Genomic DNA, 16,483 nt, shown 5'->3' on the forward strand with positions numbered 1-16,483 from the left:
GGATTTGATGCAATCAGAGAGTGTAAGAGGATGAGGTAAAAAGTTGATTTTATGCTACTTCCCATGTAATTTAAAATTTTTATGGCGATATACTTCCTTCCCCCCACTCCTTTCTTTGGTCTATTATGGTAATAGGTTTTACTTCTCAGTAAGGTATAATCCTCACAGTACTTTTTTGTTTGTGTGTTTGTATTAAAGGTCAATAATCATTTAAACACTTTAACAAATGAAAAATAAGTGTCTTTTATAGTTATCTGTATATTTACATTTATGGTACTAGTCATTATTTTATGTAGGTTTAAATTTCGATATATTATTGTCTTTCACCTTGAAGCACTTTTAAACATAGCTTATGGCAATGAATTCTCTCAGTTTTTGTTGTCTGAAAGTATCTTTATTTCAACCTCATTTCTGAAGGATTTTTTAAAAATCTTTTTTAAAAATTTCTTTTAATGTTTTTTTTGAGGGAGAGGGAGACAGACAGAGTATGAGTGGGGGTGGGGCAGAGAGAGAGGGAGACCCAGAATGTGAAGCAGGCTCCAGGCTCTGAGCTGTCAGCACAGAGCCCGAAGTAGGGCTCAAACTCACAAACTGCGAGATCATGACCTGAGCTGGAGTCGGACGCTTAACCAACTGAGCCACCCAGGCACCCCTGAAGGATTTTTTAAAAAAATATAGAATTCTAGACTGGTTCCCCCATCCCACCCACCACCCTCTTTAAACCTTCAAAAATGTTGGTCCATTTTGTTCTGTGAAATGAGAGATAAGTGATAATTTTTGATGAGAAATAAGTGATAATTTTTTTTTTAATTTTTTTTTTCAACGTTTATTTATTTTTGGGACAGAGAGAGACAGAGCATGAACGGGGGAGGGGCAGAGAGAGAGGGAGACACAGAATCGGAAACAGGCTCCAGGCTCTGAGCCATCAGCCCAGAGCCTGACGCGGGGCTCGAACTCACGGACCGCGAGATCGTGACCTGGCTGAAGTCGGACGCTCAACCGACTGCGCCACCCAGGCGCCCCAATAAGTGATAATTTTTATTTCCTTGTGTATAATGGGGATTTCCTCTTCTGCTGCTGCTTCTATAATCTTTCTCTCCATTGATTTTTAGCAGTTTTATTAGATGTGCCTTGGCATGGTTTTCTTTTTGTTTATTCTTTTGGGATGTGTTGGGTGTCTGGGATGTGTGAGTTTATATTTTTTATCAAAATTCATCATAATTTCATCAAAATGTAATTTCATCAAAATTTATATATTTCATCAAAATATTTTTCATCAAAATTGTGTGAGTTTATATTTTTCAACATTTTGATCATTATTTCTTTAAATATTTCTTCCATATTCTCTCCAGGACTCAAGTTACACATATATTAGACTATTATTGATATTGTGCTGCATATCCCTGATGCTCTAATAATATTTTTAAGCCCCTCTTAACTTGTGCTTTAGTTTGGGTAGTTTCTATTGCTCTGTTTTCAAGTTTACTGGTCTTTTCTTCTGTAGTGTTCATCAGTTACTGATCTCTTCCAGTAAATTTTTCATTTTGGATATTGTAGTTTTCATCTGTAGAAGTTACATTTGTTTTTTATATCTTCCATTTCTCTAATCATTATGTTCATGCTTTTCTCTAACTCCTTGAGCATATTTGTGATATTTTAAGCAGTTGTTTTAAATCCATCATCCATGAATTCCATAATTTCTGTCATTTTGGGGGGTATATTTCTATGGGTAATTTTTCTCCTAATTATGGGTCACATTTCCTTGTTTCTTTAAATATTTAGTGGGTTTTTTTTTAGTTTATTTATTTAATTTGAGAGAGAGAGAGATCACATGTGTGTGCACACAAGCAGTGGAAGGACAGAGAGAGAGGGAGAGAGAGAGAATCCCAAACAGACTCCATGCTGTGCTGTCTGCTGTCAGTGTGGAGCCCTATGTGGGGCACAAACCCATGAATGGTGAGATCATGACTTGAGCCACCCAACTGAAACCAGCAGTCAGATGCTTAACCTACTGAGCCACCCAGGCACCCCTAGTGTTTTTAACTGGATGCTGGATAGTGCATTTAAGTGTCTGGATCTTTTTATCTTTCTTTACTGGAAGAGTGGATAGATTTGTTCTGTCATGCAGTTAACTTACAGAGTAGTTTCATCATTCTGAGGCTAGTTTTTAAGCTTTTGTTAGGGACAAGTATAGAGTAACTTTTTTTTTTTTTTTTCTAGGATTAGTTTGGCCCTCATTCTATGCCCTGCCCTTTATTGGGTCTTCAGTGGGGAAAAACAAAGAAACAAACAAACAAACAAAAACAAACTCAGGTATTCAGTAAAGTTTCTGTTTTTCTTTGATTGGTCTCATGCAGCATTACCCTGTGCATGCACAAGGTTGGTATTCAGCCAAATACTCAAAGAGACCCCTACATAGATTTCTAAAGCTATATCTCTGCACAGTTCTGTCTTCATTGCCCTGCAAATTTCAGCCACCTTATCTTATGTAAACTTCATTGAAGATCTCTTCCACTCAGTGAGACCACTGTGCTCTGCTTGCTTTCTGCTTTCATGGCCTGGAGTCTGGTAAATACCTTCAGAGAAAAATGTTATAGGGGTCATTATCAGAATAATTTCATTTGTTTCCCTTCTCTGGGGAGTTACAGTTTTCTTGTTTATTATTATTTTTTAATGATTATTTATTTTTTGAGAGAGAGAGCATGAGCAGGGGAGGGGCAGAGAGAGAGAGGGAGACACAGATTCCAAAGCAGGCTCCAGTCTCTGAGCTGTCAGCACAGAGCCCTATTCAGGGCTCGAACTCACGAACCATGAGGTCATGACCAGAGCTGAAGTCAGATGCTCAACCAACTGAGCCACCCAGGCATCCCTGTATGTATACATTTAATATAGGTTCAACGTCTTTGGTCTTATACCTTTAAGGTTAGCTACCGTGAGATCATGACCTGAGCTGAAGTTGGACACTCAACCGAGTGAGCCACCCAGGTGCCCCAAGAGTTACAGTTTTCTGATGCTAGTTGTCCACGGTCTAAAAACAATTGTTTCATGCCTATTTCTCAGAGAAGAAAATGAGCAAGGCACTCCTGTGTCTACCTCTGACCTTGCTGGCCTCTTCCATAATACCCCTTGTGCAATCATGTGAAATTCTGAGTACAGGGGCTGGATGAGTTCACGGAGTTAAGAGATCTGAAATGTGTGCTGGGTTCCTACTCTCAGATTAAAAATGCAGCTTAGAATAAGGAGACTTCAGCATTTCTCGTTCAGAGCGCTTCTGGGGAAATTCTTTATGAACTCACTAAGGTAGGTGTTCGGGAGGTTGGTAACATGAGGCAAATAGCTCCCGTCTCCCTCCTTTAGGTCCTTCCTAAGTTGGAAAACTCTCCCTGATAAAGGCAAGAACTGAGCTAGAGCTTGGGGAACAGGCTTGGAGGAGGTGGGAGCAGGGTGCAGGCACCAAGGTGGCTCAGCCTCTCTGGCTTTCGCTTTTTCTAAGGTATCCCCTCTTTTCCTTTTCTTACCCCCTACCCCCACCAAATTCTGGTGTTGTGGTTGCTATTTTCTGAAGAGCACTACTTTAAAATAACTTTTATTGTGTCATAAAATAAACAAGACAAACAAGAGAAATATTTATTCATTGTTGAACACCTAAAAATTACTGAGCATCCTTAGAAAACTATCTTAGATGGTATTTCCTTTTAATGAAATAGGTAGTTGGAATAGCTGGAATAATATAATGCATCAAGTTGTGTGTCCAATTTTTAAAGCCTAGTATTATGAACATTTTTCTAAAAATTTTAGCTCTGCTTTTACTTGTTGTGTTAGCTTGGATAGTTACTTAGTCTCGGTAAACCTCAGTATCCTCATCCGTAAAATGGAGATAATAGTAGTACCTCCTTCACAAGATTGCTGTCAGGACTAAATAAGATAGTATACATCCCACTCTTAGCTAGTGCCTGACTTATGGTAAGCACTCATTAGCTGTTAGCTAATACTTTTTCACGTCATGAATGAGTTCATTATATCATCAAAGTATGACTTTTCAATGAGTGTGTATTATGTCATTGTATAACTGTATCGTGACTTATTCAACTGTTGCCCTATTTTGGACATTCATACTTGGTAAGATTTTTGCATTATAAGTAATTTTGTGATGAAAGTCCCTTGAATATAAACCTGTCTCCCTTTCATGTGAAGGTAAATCCCTGGAAGTGGAAGGAATAGATGGGGAAAAGGAACGGAACATTAGTGGAGGTAGAGTTTCCTTCATCGATCTCAGCTCAGACTCCTCACATAAGGCCTCTGAGAAAGGAGAGAAGCAGCTTGGAGCTGGCTTCTAGAGGAGCTTGGGCTAAAGGAGAGAGGAAGACCCTTTGGGACATTTGTGCCTTCCCTCCTTTTTGTTTCAAATTCTCAGAGGGTTGGGACTCACTGAACTGGGAAGACCTGAGGTCTATGTCCACAGCTCACTGGCCAAGTATGTGACATTGGGAAAGTCACTCAATTTTCCTGGGCTTCCTCTTGGATAAAATGAGGAATTGGACTCCACTTCTAAAGTTCCTTTAAATGCTAGCATCCTTCAATCTAAGACTCTGACAACCTAATATCTAATATCAACAGACTCCACTTCTTACTTCAAGTGGAGAATTTAGTTCGTGCAATCTTTGGTTAATACGTGTTTTCCAGAAGCATTTATCCCACATCTACCATTCATCCATCACAGAGGTGAATGGTCTCCAGTCTTCGAGGAACTCCCAATCTAGTAGGGAAATAGGACAATTATATTGACACACCACGACAAGTTCTATAATAGAGGCTATTGCTGAATCCCATGGAAGGACAGAAGGAGGAGATATCTGTTATGTTTTTAATGGTGCTGAGTGTGTGGGTCAGATTAGGAGTGAATCACCCAGGAAAACAGGCAAGCTGTCTCCAATCTCTTTTATGTATGAGCCTGATTCTGAGTATCAGTGAAAGCTCTCTTGATATGAGATTATTATCTTAAAACATCTCCATAAAGCGAATATTGCCAAGAAATTCCAAGATGAGAGAAGGGAAATTGACTACAAAAATGAACAAGACATTGTCTTTACCTCCTAAATAGGGATGGGAAAAGGCGGCTATGGAAGTGGTCAGTATGGAAAGTTAAGTATGGAAATAATAATAATAAGTTATTGACAGAGCAATTTTATTCCTGAGAGATCTGGGGTGTTCTTTCTGGCTTGTTGAAAACAATGTTGGCTTTGGAGTTAGAGTGGACAGGTAGCTTCAGGATCTAGGATAGGTTGCCTGATAGCTGTATCAGTAAACAGACCCAGGAACACTTACCTGGAGATAATGCCCCTAGAGCTGGGGTATGTATCAGATACTGAAGAAGATGCTCCTTTCTCCCTTCCTCTGGTCACCAATCTTTTAGTCTTTGTTTACATATCTTAAAGGTGTGAATAGTATTTTCCCCTGAAGGAATATTGATGAAGTAGTGAGTATGAGGGCATTTGGCACATGTTAGAGCATTACTGTGGTTCTGGAAGGAGGATATGAACTAGAGTCTTGAAGAACGGACTTATCCAGTAGATTTTTTAAGGAAGATTTTGGCATTCACCAGGGAGTTGTGCTCATCGGCAGAAGGGCACCATCCAGGAGCAGTTGCTGGCACGGGGCCTAATGCTGTGTGGCAGTGGTGAAAGCTCTCACAGGAGAGGGAAATGGAGCAAAGGGGAAGGAGGACAGGGCCAGCTGACCACATCAGTCCGACTTGGCCAAAGTGCCAGTAGGGAAGGGGTACTTAGGCAGGGTAGGGTCTGGGGGTGGGGTGACTTCTTCTGAAGTGCTAGTCATCTAGCACTATGGGGAATGTGACCAATAGTGGTTAGCACCCCTCCATCTCTGTGCCTCCTTGTTGTGTTCCAAAGGGGAAAGCTACGATGAAAGGACTTAAAAAAAAAGGGGGGGGGGGCAGGGCAAGGGAAAGATAAACCAAGCAGGGGTTGCCAGGACAATAGTGAACAGACATCTGGGTTGAGTGTTTGGGGTTGTGCAGTGAAGGAGAAATGCCCTGAGAAGTGCTGGGCTTTGTTCAGAATTCAGACATAATGGCAAAGGCCAATGAGATCCTCTCCACCAACCCCCCTCCATCCCACCTCCCCCCCCAAAGTCCACCCAGACAGAGAGGGGGAGAGATAGAGAGGCGGGAGATTTATTTTGATGTAGAGAGATCTGAAAGCAATCCAGAAGGGAATGGAAGTGAGCTCAGAGAAGGGAAAATGTAGGATATCCTAGGGCACTTTCACAAGGCACCAGGACAGGAGAGAGAATCCACAAAGCAGTGCGGTGACTGTTATCTCCATATGTACGGAATGCCCGCTCTGTGCCTGCAGTAGAAATCGGCGGCTTTTTTTTTTAACAGAATAGCATTTGCCGGATTTGGGATGTGTTATCTCAGAATGTGTTTCCTATGCCTGCTCCCTTGTCTCCCAGCATGCTCTGTCCAGCGTAGTGAAGGTGCCTGGTTAGATCACTGGGTAAGGCATGCACTATCTCTCATGCAAGCACAATCACAACATAGCTAGCAGTTAAAAACATGGACTCTGGTGCTACACTCTCTGGATTTGTAATCCAGTTCTACCATTTGGGCGAGAACTTAACCTTCCTGGGACTCAGTTTCCTCATTTGTAAAATGGGATAACAGTAGTATCAGCTGTGGACTGTTAGAGGGTTAGACAGGTTACACATGTGAGGCACTGAGGAGACTGCTTGGCACGTGGTAAGAACTATGAAGTGTTGGCCATCATTATTATAAAATACCTGGTGCTTAGAAGGCATTCGAACAATGTTAAGTGCTGTCAGAAAAATCATCGTATCAAAAGTTCCTGAATCCCTATGTATCCATTATGCTACGTTTTATGCTTATTTATGGTGCTCAACTGAAGACATGTTTTTTGCCTGGTAACTTACTTTCTGGGGTGGATGCACTGATTTGGACACAAAGAATTGAAGAATAAAATGAGAAATCAGGCACAAAAAATAATGCATCAAAAAATAAAGGTGTGGGTCACCCAGGTGGCTCAGTCAGTTGTGTTTGACTTGATTTTGGCTCAAGTTATGATCTCATGGTTCATGGAATTGAGCCCCCCATCAGGCTCCCTGCTGATAGTATGAAGCCTGCTTGGGATTTTCTCTCCTCTTCTCTTCTTCCCCTACCCCCCACCCAATCAATCAATCAATCAATCAATAAAATTAAATAAAAAAAAAAAGATGTGAGCATAAAAAGCCAACCAAAATTTGTGCTTACTATCTTAACAGAGCAATCTCATTTCTTATTGGTAGGGTTTTAAGATTGGTTGATAAGTCGTGGTGCCTGGGTGGCTCAGTTGGTTAAGCATCTTACTTTGGCTCAGGTCATGATGTCATGGTTTGTGAGTTCAAGTCCTGCATCAGGTGAGCTCGAGCCCCACTTCTTTCTCTCTCTTTCTCTCTGCCTCTCACTCACTTGCACCCTTTCTCTCACAAATAAAATAAAAATAAAATAAAATAAAATAGGTTGATATGTCAATTTGCAGCTGTTAAATAGTCATATGCCTACATGTAAGGAGGTCTCTATTGGGATATCACAGAAATCATTCTTATCCTGGTGAATCGTTTTCCATAATAATAGCTTATTCTTATAATAAATTATAAAATATTTAATGTTAAAGTTATATGTTATAATAAATATAATATTTATAGCAATATTTTATTTTTATAATAAAATGTTGAGAGAATACCAGCTATGATGTCATTTAGTTATCTCAAGGATCCTGTGATACAAAATATTTATTATTATTCCCATTTGACAGATGAGAAGGTTGAAATTGCTCAAGTCCACATAGTTAATGAAGGATACAGCTGGTATTTAAACCTAGAACCTAGAACCATTTGAATTCAAATCTATATTCTAAATGACAAAGAATCCAAAGGTAATAATTTAAATTATCAAAAAGATTCAAAAGAAATAGAGCTGTGGACTAAAACTAACAGGAGTAGATAAAATAGGGATAGATGGAAAATTCTGAATGTACCTTCATAAAACCAGTTGTTTGAGTTTGAAATGGACAAAATATGGCTTAATAACAGATCATGTGATATATGCTTAGGTTTTCTTTCTTTTTCTTTTTCTTTTTTTCTTTTTCCTTTTTTTTTTTTTTTTAGTTTATTTTGAGAGAGAGGGAGTGGAGGAGAGGCAGGGAGAGAGAGGGAGTGGAGGAGAGGCAGGGAGAGAGAGAGGGAGAGAGGGAGAGACAGAGAGAGAGAGAGAGAGAAAGAGAGAGAGAGAATCCCAAGCAGGCTCCACACTGTCAGCGCAGAGCCCAATGTGGGACTCGGGCCCACGAACCATGAGACCATGACCTGAGCTGAAATCGAGAGTCGAATGCTTAACCAACTAAGCCACCCAGGTGCACCTCTTTCTTTTCATTTTTAGATTTAATTTTAATATGAGCCAACAAATATATAACATGGCTGCCCATAAAAGCTAATTGCTGTGGTTGCAGCAATCTGCAGAAACGCAACCATAACAGGGAGGAACAGACGAATAGAACACTAAGAATTTGTGTCAGTGAAGGGTCTGGAAAATACGTTTCTAACGATTTCAACAACAAGGAATTGCTGAAGGAACCATAGTGGTATTGTTTTCTAGAAAGCAATGATGGTTATTATAATAATACCTAATTCTGATAAAACAGTTTCCTTGACTCAGGCTTATTTATGTATTAACTCTTTTATACCTTACAACAGTGTTATGAGTAGATCTATTATCATTTCACTTTTATGGATGAGGAAAATTTGTTATGCAGCACAGAAAACTAACAGAGGAATTCTCTACCTTGTGCTTCCCTCTGCCCTGCCCCTCCCCAGCCACCACCTTGAGCTTTTTCTTTTCCTCCTGACTCGTGTTTTTAGCTTCTGCCATGGTCACATGTAAGATGTAAGTGCAGTGACAGAGTTTTTACTTTAGTATGTGGCCAAAGCTGACAGAGGACTAATGAAAACCTGTATCTCCTTTCCCAACTGTTTCCAGATGTGATGTAATGAATCCCTCCTTTTCAAGAATAGCATGCGAGGGGCTAGCTGTTAAAAGGAAACAGTTCCACATGTGAGCTAACTCCTTTTACTCTCTGACAAGCTGTTGCCTCTGCTGGCCAGGGTCTACCAGCCAGGTGTCTTCAGATGTGTGCCATGGCCAGCGAGATTCACACAGCCATGAAATTGTCCATGAGTGGGAAACATAGGAAATTACAAGTTAGGGATATGCAAAATCTTGCTGGATGTAAAGGTTGAACAGTCCTGACACAGACAGATATACAGAAAGTAGTATAAACTCTCTTGCTATCATGATTTTGCCATTTGTTACTTGATAACTCTATTTAAAAATTTTGCAATAAATACTTTCAGCAGAAACAAGCTAAAAACAAAAACAACAGTAAAACAGAACAAAACCCCCAAACCTGAAAGAGTATATTTAAGGAAAAATAAGGTCCTGAATGTTCATTTCTCAAGTTTGTTGATGATGAATATAAAACTTGCACAAAATGTTTGTTGACCTCAGTGGCTTAGTGATATCATTAAACACATGAAAAGCAAAGACACACATCTGCTGAAGAAGCAACAGCACCTACTTCAAAGTTAGAAGTTATTTTAAGAGGATTGTGTCCAAAGAAAACAACTTAACATGTGCAGTTGCGGAAAGGTATGTTTACACATCACTCTTTGAAGTGTGACTTTTCATTTAGATCAAATGCCTGTTCTTCTAAATTAATTTCAATCATTTTCAATTTCAAGATCTCTTGTGTATTTATAAGACAATGTTAAAGTGTTGCTCTATTAGCAATAGAAGAATTTTGCAACCAGTTAAAATAATTTCAGTTTTCTGTCAGGGTCATCAGATACTTCAAAATAGGAAATCAGACCAGTTAAATTCCCATTAATGATTCAATTCTTTTTCCACCTGACAACTCATGAAGTCAAAGGAAAGCTTCCAGAAGATTTTCTGTTGAAGGCAAAACATCTGATATAATGGTGAATACTGTGATAAATTTAGTAAAAAAAGTTAACATTGAAGATTAAATTCTTTTTGCTGTGGAGATATTAATGAATATATGTTTTTGCAGAGCATATCAACATGATAAAAACTGTGTTCTAATTATGATATCTGGGGAGCAGAAATATAATTGGAATGGATTTTGGTCCATGCACAAATCCTAATTGCATTGAAACCAACTTTAATATTTTACCAATTGAAATAGAAACTGATAATGGTTACATTTTACAAATATATACATACACAAAGTAATGGATTACAATTTTTGTGTGTATGTGCAGTAAAGCTGCAAGAACTTCACCATAGCAGTGTGTATTTTCTCTTAGTCACGCATCATCAATTGAATCTTATGAATGTTTGAGCTTTTTGAAAAATTACTTGCAAAATCAACTTAAGTATCAACCATGGGGAAGAATTTCTCTAAATTTTGATTGCATTCTATCCAAAATCAGTTGGAAATATTTAATCAAATTATTCAATAAAGGAACAACCAAGATCTTTAGTTCTTAAAGTTTATAGCAAACTGTAATTATTAAAATCAAAGCATGCAAACAGGGAGATATTGATGTTTATCCATACAAAAGCAAGGGAAGAAGCAAACACATTAATTAAAGAAAACTCCAATGGGGAAAGAGCTCCACATGCAGAATAAAATCTTTTGATAAAGATTTGGTTTTTAATTTGGTAAGTTTATATTCTATTCTGGAATGGATTGAAACTGAGAGGACCTGTGATTCTGTATAATCTACGTTTGATGAACTATTTAGAAAAATCATTAAAAACCACCTTTTAAAATGAACTTTATCTTATAAAAAATATTTGTTAAAGAAGAAACTCTGGGGAAAAAAAAGTACCTGTAAAAATATTTAAGTTGAAATATGAACAGATCTTAATTTAAAAATTAAAATCTTAAGCATCTGACTCTTGGTTTTGGCTCAGGTCATGATCTCATGGTTGATGAGTCTGAGCTCCACATCAGGCTCTGTGCTGACTGTGCAGAGCCTGCTTGGGATTCTCTCTCTCTCCCTCTCTCTCTGCCCCTCCCCCACTCGCTCTGCGTCTGTCTCTCTCAAAATAAATAAACTTGAAAAAAACAGATGTTCAAAAATTAAAATCTGAGAATAGGCTCTGTTTAGCAGACTTTGCTCAGAGTTGCCTAGAGAGTGCCCAGCACCTGTACAGAGATTGATCTAGATCTCTTAGATAAAAATATGGTCAGAAGAAAGGGGTCAGTTGAAGCTGTCATGAATTTCAAATATATTAATCATAAAATTTGACTATGAATAATACTGAAGGCAAATTTATGAGAAAATTAAAAATAATAATTACATATAAAAAAATTCTTTACAAAAATACTAGTGATAGGGTCTTATAGACAGATCAAGCTAAAAAATTTATTAAAAACATGAAAGTGTACTGAGGATAATTATTTCACATTTATTAGTTTTAATGTTCAGATAATTTACATTCAGACTTAAAGTTTATCCTAATATACTCAGGTACATTAATGTTAACTTTTTAAGAAATAATTTTATTTTTGATAATAATTTTTTTAATGTTTATTTTTGAAAGGGAGAGAGACAGACAGAGCACGAGCAGGGGAGGGGCAGGGAGAAAGGGAGACACAGAATCTGAAGCAGGTTCCAGGCTCCAAGCTGTCAGCACAGAGCCCAACACCTGGCTTGAACTCACGAACTCCAAGACCATGACCTGAGCTGAAGTCAGACACTCAACCAACTGAGTCACCCAGGTGCCCTGAGAAGAAATTTTAATAAAATAATTTGTAAGTTCTCCAATAAAAGAATACCAGTTTGTTGGTCACTTAATATTCCAAAATGTTATATAATTTTAGTTATTTGTCTTAAGTTTTTATTTGGATATAACTTCAAACTTACAGAAAAGTTACAAGAATATTACAAGGAGGTCCATTCCTTCATGTTTCCATTTTGTTCCATTTACTTTAACATTTTCCCTTTTCTCTTTCTCTCTCCTTTATCAGTGTGTGTACATAAAATCTTTTTTTTTTTTTTTTCCTGAACCATTTGAGGGCTTAAGACACCCTTGCCCTTTTTCTACAAAATCATTTCATGTGGTTTTTACTGAAAGTAAGGATATTGAATTCAGGAAACTCAACATTACTATAACACTGTAATCTATAGTTCATATCCAAAGTCCACCTCTTATCTCAGTAATGTCCCTTGTAGCTATTTTCTTCCCATCCAGGACCCAACGTAGTTAACACATATAGCAGCAGTTGTCAGGTCTCTTTGGTACCCTTCAATCTGAAATAGTTCCTCAGTTTTTCTTTGCCCTACTTAATTAACCTTGACATTTTTTAAAAGAACAAGCTAGCTGTTTTGTCCCTCAGTTTGGGTATGATTAATTTCAGACCATGCATTTTTGGCAGGGATAATGTGATATGTCCTCAGTGCATCACATCTGAAGGCACATGGTGTCAGTTTGTCCCAATATTAGTGATACTGACTTCGATCATTTGGATAAGTTGGTGTCCAGCAGATGTCTCCCCTGAAGGCATAGATATATTTTCTAAGAAGTAATTGGAGGTCATACAAATCAAATTTTTACCCGCTATATTTAGTATCAGTTGATTGTATTAATTGTCCTAGATTGGAGCAATGGGATTCCTTCAAGCTAGATGGCTCCTTATTCTTTCGGGATGATCTCTTATTCTTTAAACATTTCCTTAATTTTCAGCATGAGGTATTACAGGAAGCCTTACTGCTTCAGGTTTGGAATCAGCCTTTTCTCCAAACATCCATGGCTTTTTAGTAAAGAGTGGTATTTAAAACCAAGATCTGACAACTAGTTGTGCTTCCTGTTACGTGTGAATCAATGCTTATAATGGTAGTGCTGATACACACACACACACACACACACGTATACACAAGCATGTACATATATGAACTTCTCTCTCTCTCTCTCTCTCTGTATGTACGGGTATAGAGCCATGAATTTATGCTCATATCCAATTTAACCCAACACCACAGGATACATTCTAATTTTCTCCCTTCTCTATATAATATACAAGTACTCATTTGTTCATGCCTGGAATATACAGAACGTAGCTTCACAATTGCTCAACCATACTACTGTGAAAAGCAAACTGACTAGCTAGAATTTAATATATATTTATAGTTTTATTAGGTAAAAATATGTCCACTGAAGTGTAGGATCTCAAGTGTACAATGTGATGGAATTTTTCAAATGGATATACACGTGAAACACAATCCTTACCAAGATAAAGAGCATTTCTATCACTCCAGTGAGTTTCTTCTTGCCCCTTCATAGCATTTCAGTCCTTCCTGTAATACACATACTCAAAGGTGATTTTTTTTCCTTTCTGATTTTTAAAAACCACCTGAATTGGGGCGCCTGGGTGGCGCAGTCGGTTAAGCGTCCGACTTCAGCCAGGTCACGATCTCGCGGTCTGTGAGTTCGAGCCCCGCGTCGGGCTCTGGGCTGATGGCTCAGAGCCTGGAGCCTGTTTCCGATTCTGTGTCTCCCTCTCTCTCTGCCCCTCCCCCGTTCATGCTCTGTCTCTCTCTGTCCCAAAATAAATAAACATTGAAAAAAAAAAAATTTAAAAACCACCTGAATTTAGTTTTACCTGCTTTAGAACTTCATACACAAGGTCATGAAGATACTCTCCTAGATTCTCCTAGAAGCTTTATAGTTTTAACTTTTATTGTCAGGTCTATGATCTATATCAAATTAAGTTTTGCAGATGATAAAATAGGAAGGAGTTGAGTGCCATTTCTCCCTCATACATGAATCTAGTTGTTTTAGTACATATGTTGAAAAGACTTTCCTTTTGTCCTCATTGCATTGCTTTGGCGTCCGTGTTGATAATCAAGTAATTGTTTAAGTGTATTTCTGGACTCTTTTTCCCACTGAAATTTGTCTATATGCTATTATCACACTGTCTTGATTATTGTAGCTGATATTTAAGTCTTAAAATAAGGCAGTGTAAGTACTCCAACTTTGTGCTTTTTTTGTTTAAGATTAGCTTGGTTACACTAGTTTTTTTTTTTTTTTCTCGTTTGCCATATACAGTTAGCATTATCTTGTCAATGTCTCTAAAAATAGCTGCAGGAATTGTAATTGGGATTGCTGTGAGTCTGTAGATCAATTTGTAGAGAACTGACATTTTAACAATATTGAGTTTTCCCATCCATGAACATAGCATATCTCTCCATTTATGTAGGTCTTTAATTTTTATCTCAGAGTATTTTGTGGTTATGAGTGTAGCGGTTTTGCACATTCTTGCTAAATGTATTCCTAAGTATTTTATGCTTTTTTGATGCAATTGTAAATTGAGTTTTCTTAAACTTTATTTTTCAGTTGTTTGCTGCTAAGAGTAGAAATCCTACACAATAGATTTTTAAATATTGACTTTTTAATCCTGTGATTTTGATAAAATCACATACAAGTTTTATAGTTTTGTAGCTTCCTAACAGCTTTCAACTTAACATTTGTGATGTCTGTGATTGGGAAGAGTTTTACTTCTTCTTTTTGAATCCTTTTGTCTTTTTTCCCCCTTTTACTGGCTGTATTGCAGTGGCTAGATGGTGACATAGTTTTTTATCGAATTTGTGTAAGATTGATATTATTACCTCTTGTTTCTGATGAGTAGTCTACAATTATCAATATCATTGTTCTCCTTTTAGTCATATGTCTCTTTTATCTTAATGCTTTCAAGATTTTCTTTTTATCTTTGGTTTTTCAGTTGTTTGATTAGGATGTGCCTGAGTGTGTCCGTGTTTTTCCTTGGGGAGTTGCTAATCTTTTTGCATCTGTATGCTGTTTTTCAAAAAATTTGGTAAACCTTTGGCTATTATTTCTTCAAATAGTCTTTTTTCTTTTATATCATTCTTTTATTTTCTTCTGGGGGCTCTAATTACAAGTATATTAGTCTGGCTGACGTTGTCTTCTAGGTCCCTGATGTTTTGTTCATCTTCTTTAAATCTTTTATTTATTTATTTTTCTCTTTTTATGTTGGATAATTTCTATTGACCCATTGTTAAATTCATTAAACCTTTCTTCAAACTCCATACTCTGATTCCTCAAACCAGTAAGACTGGGACTTTCTGCTTATGCTGTGATTGCTTTAGGCTTGTGTGGACTGGGGAGAAGTCTCAGGCAAAAACTATATAAACACAGATTTTATTGAATTCAGTTCTCTCTCAGAGATTGACTACCATCCAGTTTCTACTGCTTTTGATTGCTCTCCAGGGCCTTTAAATGGTTGTTTAAATTTTTTTTTTCATAACTATCTGTAGAAAACACAAGCTACCTTGTCAATATTAGATATGGGAGTAGGAATACAAATACTATTCCCTAATTCACCCAATAAAGGAAAAATATGTTATATAAATATCATTAACAATTGAAATAGAACAATACATTATAAAAAGAAAATGTTTTAAAGATTTAAAAAGGCTTGTATAAATATTTGGGTTACACTTGGCAAACTTAACCTTAAAATATCTCATGTGTTAACCTGAGCCTATTAAATCATCACTAGAATGTAGCTCATGCCACTTGCAATTCACCTGGATCAACAGCTCCTGCACTGCTCCATTTGCTCTCTAGTGAACTGAGTCTACAATTATGTACTTGAGTGTTATGGCTGCATCAAATTGCTCTCAAGGTTTCTAAATGCATACTCCAATATGTCCTTGTCTCATGGTGGCTCAGCCACAAATATTCACAGATTGGCATAAGTCTGCAAAATGCATGATGAGCAATGCTGATATACATGTCATTCTTCCGGAACTGTGGATGCACCTCTGAGAAACAGCTGTGCATGATTGTTCAGAATGAGCTAGGTAATGAGTTAAGTGTATCCTTGTTGTGTAGTGAGTACTGCAGACCTTAATCCATCTATTTGTCTATATTCTACCTTTGACAAACTCTTGCCAGACCAGTGGCATAGTTGTGCATTGGGGACCAAGGTCTCTTTCTTCAGAGGATTGGTGGCCAACACAGATACCATGACCTACCACTGTTTTTGCAGGAATAACCAAGTATTGTATCTCACTATCAAACCACCTGCTTTCTACAGGTACTTCATCATCACCAACTGTGGCAGATCCTGGCACCTGTCAGTGGATGGACTCTTCATGGTTTTCAGTTTTCTTCCATCATGAAGATGGTAATGAGTGGACTGAGTAAGATTCCTTGGGTTTTTTCTCTTGGCATGGGAGGTGAGACAACCTAAAGAGGTATGCATACTTTTTCACAATAGAGGAGTGGCATGCACAGTTATTTAAGTTGAATATTAAAAAAGACAGTTTTATTTTGTACCCCATATTAGGAAAAACGGACATATAAGTCACCAAAACAGATATATCCAAAGAGGTACATCCTAAACTGCAGACAGCAAAGTCA

At 37.7% G+C, this 16,483-nt stretch overlaps 1 long non-coding RNA gene across 1 annotated transcript; it reads left to right on the top strand.

The window, feature by feature from the left end:
* The first annotated feature begins 3,182 nt into the window (after window positions 1-3,182).
* Window positions 3,183-16,247, top strand: LOC122478704. The gene is made up of 2 exons (XR_006296151.1): window positions 3,183-3,300; window positions 16,158-16,247. It is a non-coding gene; the product is annotated as an uncharacterized LOC122478704 (long non-coding RNA).
* The last annotated feature ends 236 nt before the right edge of the window (window positions 16,248-16,483 follow it).

Source organism: Prionailurus bengalensis, chromosome A1, assembly GCF_016509475.1.
Source record: "Prionailurus bengalensis isolate Pbe53 chromosome A1, Fcat_Pben_1.1_paternal_pri, whole genome shotgun sequence".
In the NCBI taxonomy this organism is placed as follows: Eukaryota; Metazoa; Chordata; class Mammalia; order Carnivora; family Felidae; genus Prionailurus; species Prionailurus bengalensis.